Source organism: Pezoporus wallicus, unplaced genomic scaffold (genome assembly GCF_028554395.1).
Source record: "Pezoporus wallicus isolate ANWC-B61680 ecotype Strahan unplaced genomic scaffold, APGP_CSIRO_Pwel_v1 contig_7817, whole genome shotgun sequence".
Lineage (NCBI taxonomy): Eukaryota > Metazoa > Chordata > Aves > Psittaciformes > Psittacidae > Pezoporus > Pezoporus wallicus.
This window is the reverse complement of record NW_026642258.1, coordinates 46,666-51,738: the sequence shown is the minus strand read 5'-3', so window position 1 is coordinate 51,738 and position 5,073 is coordinate 46,666. Positions and strand designations below refer to the sequence as shown.

Sequence of the window (5,073 nt, the reverse complement as noted above, 5' to 3'; positions counted from 1 at the left end):
AATTCCTCTTGTTTGTTCCCCATGCTACGGGTGTTTGTATGGAGGCATCTGAGCCGAGCTCCAAATGAAGCCATCTCATTGGCTGGAGCGGCTGGAATATCTCTACATTGCTCCGAGCATTTATTATAGGTTCTGGCAACTGACTGGGTGTGTTGGAATGGAATGATGCTCCCCTCCCCCAACACATCTAGTTTAAAGCCTTTTAATACCTGAGCTGGAGGAGATAACAGAAGTTAAGTGCACTGACTCTCTGTTAGACTCATCTGCCACACTGAGGGGAATAGTTCTCTCTGTGCTGGAACCTGACCAAAACTGCTAGTAGTGATAGGACAAAGGGGAATGGGTTAAAACTTAAATAGGGGAAGTTTAGATTGGATCTAAGAAGGAATTTCTTTACTGTGAGGGTGGTGAGGCACTGGAATGGGTTGCCCAGGGAGGTTGTGAATGCTCCATCCCTGGCAGTGTTCAAGGCCAGGTTGGGCAGAGCCTTGGGTGAGGTTGTTTAGTGTGAGGTGTCCCTGCCCATGGCAGGGGGGTTGGAACTGGATGATCTTAAGGTCCTTTCCAACCTTAACTGTTCTACAGTTCTACTGACAGCAATGTGCCAGCTCAGCCTATTTTTGCTGTCTAGGACAGGACTCTCTGCCCCAGGCTGACAGGGAAACCTGAGACTCGAGTATCTCAATGAGTTGTTGTGGGCAGCTGGGGATCCAGCAATGCTGTATCAGAGCTGGGGTGATGGATTCAGGGCTCCTGGGGCATCACACTCAGATGTTTTCAGTCTTTCTCATGGAGCAAATGGAATGCACAGTCCCTTTTTCTGCCTCCCTAATGAAATGTGATGACAAGTTTGCAAGTTCTTCACTTCTCCAGTTTTCAAAGATTGGGTTTGGGTTTTTAAAAGAAAAGGTCTGATTTAGCCTCATGATTAAGAGATTTCTGAAGGGTTTTTGGATGTGCTTCTCTGCCTGTGAAGATTCACCAAGAACCACAGTTAAGTGTTGCCTCAACTATCAAATCTTTATTGTTTAATGTCCAGCCTAACAGAGTATATGCAAGCCACATGGCATTGCTCTTCCCTATTTCACTCCATCTTTCCTCCTTCCCACAGGGATGCTGCCATGCAATACAGTAACAGGGCTGAAGGCAACCACACCGCAGTGACCCACTTCATCCTCCTCGGCCTGACAAGCGAGCCCAAGAGGCAGACTCCTCTCTGTAATTTTCTTCCTGATTTATCTCATCACTCTCACGGGCAACCTTGGGCTGATGGCACTGATCAAGACAAGCCCCCGGCTGCACACCCCCATGTACTTCTTCCTCTGCAATCTCTCTGTTGTCGATCTTTGCTACTCCTCTGTCTTTTCTCCAAAGCTGCTTCTTGCCTTCTTGGTGGAAAACAAAACCATCTCTTACCCTGCCTGCTTCCTGCAGCATTTCTTCTTCCTCATGTTTGTGACCACAGAGGTGCTCTTGCTGGCTGGGATGGCTTATGACCGCTATGTAGCCATCTGCAACCCACTGCTCTACACGGTTTCCATGCCCCAGGGGGTCTGTGTTCAGCTGGTGGCTGCATCATACATGGGGGGGATTTTGAACTCCCTAATCCAAACCTGTTGCTTGCTGCTGTTGCCTTTCTGCGGTCCAAACACCGTCAACCATTACTTCTGTGACGCTAACCCTTTGCTGAAGCTCTCCTGCTCCAACAGCCACCTCAATGAGCTTTTGCTTGTAATTCTTCATGGGAGCATTTCCATGTCTGTGCTCGTCCTCATCATCACCTCCTATGTATACATCCTCTTGTCCATCCTGAGGATTAGGTCTGCTGAAGGAAGGCACAAAGCCTTCTCTACTTGTGCCTCCCACCTCCTGACCGTTACCTTGTTCTATGTCCCTGCTGGGCTCAGCCACATGCAATCAGCTTCCAAGTACTCCCTGGAGACAGAGAAAGTCACCGCTGTGTTTTACACCCTCCTTGTCCCTATGCTCAACCCTCTGATCTACAGCTTGAGGAACAAGGATGTTAAAGATACCCTTAGAAAAGCAACAGCAAATAACCTCATTGCGAGCTGCTCATTGACCAACCCAGCCCCAACTGGTTGATAGAACTCCTACTCTTTCCCTTTTTAACTCGTTTTGTGTCAGCTGTCTGGAGGAGGAAGGAACTGAATGTCTTTACAGGAGCAGGTACAGCACATCCTAACCATGCTTTAAACTCTGCAGAGGCTCAGTGATGTTAAGCATCCCCTCAATGTAGGTCTCTGATAAATATTCTCTTGTCATCTCTTGGGTTTTTTTTTGGGGGGGGGAAATAGATGTGATATCATAGGAGTTGGTAAAAATAAGCCCATGAGGAATTTCCCTCTTCAGTTTAGCTTTGGAAGTTGCACTGATTCAAGCAGACATTCATCCAGAGGCAAGTTCAAAGGGGGATGAAGGGTTTTGAGGAGGTACATCCGAAAAACATCACATTACTTTGGGCTAAGTAACACTTCCAGGGATGGGGCAGCCACAGCTCCTCTGGGCACCCTGTGCCAGCGCCTCAGCACCCTCCCAGGGAAGAGCTTCTGCCTAAGAGCTCATCTCAGTCTCCCCTCGGGCAGGTTCAAGCCATTCCCCTTGGCCTGTCCCTACAGGCCCTGATGAAGAGTCCCTCTCTTATTCTATCTGAATAAGTTGCTTCACATGTTGTGTTCTCTTTTCTTGAGGGAATTGTCCAAATGTCTCTATTTTTCATGAAAACTCCATCAGAAACTTTGATTAAAAGCTTATAAAGTGAGCATTTCACTTCACACCAATTTAAATTAGATTTTGACTGGTTGCTGTTGACGTTCATTCATTATTCATCACAGTTCTTTGCAGAAGGCCACAGTTTGCAAAGGTGCTTATTTTAAACCACAAATTTATTCAGTTTGTCATTATACACGTACATGTTCTTCCAGCAATTGTACAGTTCATTAAACAGAAATGGTGTGTTTGGATTAAATGTTAAAACCCCTCCATCTACTGTCTCATTTAGAGCATCTTCCTCCTCAATAATGTGATGACATACAGAAGGGGATGTGACATGGTCAAATCCACAAAGCACAGACGTGGTACCGAGCATCCAAAAAGGAAAAGATGTGAGGACCAAACATCCCAGGAAGATTTTAGCTGGGACACGCTTCTGGCCACATGCTAACCTATGTGTGCCTGTCACAGGTCCTTAGCACTGCTCCAGCTCACTTACATGGGATAGATGTGTTGGATGTTCATATAAGGTATTAAAGAATCCCAGACTGGTTTATGTTGGAAGGGACCTAAAAGGTCTCAACTTCCAACCCCTGCCATGGGCAGGGACCCCTTCCACTGGAGCAGCTTGCTCCAAGCCCCTGTGTCCAGCCTGGCCTTGAACACTGCCAGGGATGGGGCAGCCACAGCTTCTCTGGGCACCCTGTGCCAGCGCCTCAGCACCCTCATAGTGAAGAATTCCTTCCTCAAATCCAATCTGGATCCCCCCTGTTTCAGTTTGAACCCATCACCCCTTGTCCTATCCCTACAGTCCCTGATGAAGAGTCCCTCTCCTGCATCCTTGTAGCCCCCTTCAGACACTGGAAGCTGCTCTGAGGTCTCCAAGCAGCTTCTGTTCTCCAGGCTCAACAGCCCCAGTGTTCTCAGCCTGGTGCCATACGGGAGCTGCTCCAGCCCCTGAGCATCCTTGTGGCCTCCTCTGGACTTACTGCAGCAGCTCCATGGCCTTCTTATGTTCCCTGCAGAGAAGGACCTGGGGGTGCTGGTCGATGAGAAAATGAACATGAGCCGACTTCAGTGTGTGCTCGCAGCCCAGAAAGCCAACCGTATCCTGGGCTGCATCAAAAGGAGCGTGACCAGCAGGGCAAAGGAGCTGATCCTGCCACTTTACTCTGCTTTTGTGAGACCTCACCTGGAGCATTGTGTGCAGTTCTGGTGTCCTCAACATAAAAAGGACATGGAACTGTTGGAACAAGTCCAGAGGAGGCCACGAGGATGATCAGGGACTGGAGCACCTCCCGTATGAAGACAGGCTGAGGAAGTTGGGGCTGCTCAGCCTGGAGAAGAGAAGCTGCATGGAGACCTCATAGCAGCCTTCCAGTATCTGAAGGGGGCCTATAGGGATGCTGGGGAGGGACTCTTCATTAGAGACTGTAGTGAAAGGACAAGGGGTAACGGGTTAAAAGTTAAACAGGGGAAGTTTAGATTGGATCTAAGGAGGAAATTCTTTCCTGTGAGGGTGGTGAGGCACTGGAATGGGTTGTCCAGGGAGGTTGTGAATGCTCCATCGCTGGCAGTGTTCAAGACCAGGTTGGACAAAGCCTTGGGTGCCATGGTTTAGTGTGAGGTGTCCCTGCCCATGGCAGGGGGTTGGAACTGGATGATCTTAAGGTCCTTTCCAACCCTAACGATTCTATGATTCTGTAGACACCAAAACTGTATCAGAACTGCTGGGGATACCAGACCTGTATTGAGCCTTTGGTCCTTCCCTCAGATCTTCAAGCTCGTTTGGGATGAACAGTTATCAACCAGGCAGTGGGGACAGTGGTCACTGCCTTACCTCAAGGCTGAGCCTCCTTTTTTTGGGAACTACTTTCATTTAGTGCAATTTAGACGCAAAACACCATGGTGCTGTCTCAGTCCTGGTATTAAAAAACTGATACTTATTTGAATGAATTCTTGAATGCTCAGTCCATGCTTAAAATCACCTGACCCTGTTTGAAGAAAACCATTCGTTTCCCAAACTCCTTCTGGCTGCATCAGCACCTCCAAGACCAGTTCTGCAGAGACCTACCCAGGAAGGTACTGGGCTAAAGCAAAGGCTTGTGAAGTGGGAAAATCAATATAACAGAGGGAGAAATAACCCTCAATCAAATTTACAAAAGAAGAATAATTATAATTCAAAGATTATTGAAAAGAACTACATGAAGGCAAAAAGAGGCACTGAGAATACCTGGGTGCGCATGTCCAGGGTGAAAAATGCAGCTTGAAGTCCCAGAAGCAGACAGCTGGGTACTGCACTTGCTCCATCAGCTTCGTCAGGGGACCGAGGCCAGCAGCACC

General features: G+C 48.1%; 1 pseudogene; it reads left to right on the top strand.

Annotated features, from left to right (window-relative positions):
• Window positions 1–1,121: 1,121 nt before the first annotated feature.
• LOC130609413 (olfactory receptor 1052-like) lies at window positions 1,122–2,739 on the top strand (annotated as a pseudogene).
• Window positions 2,740–5,073: the final 2,334 nt, after the last annotated feature.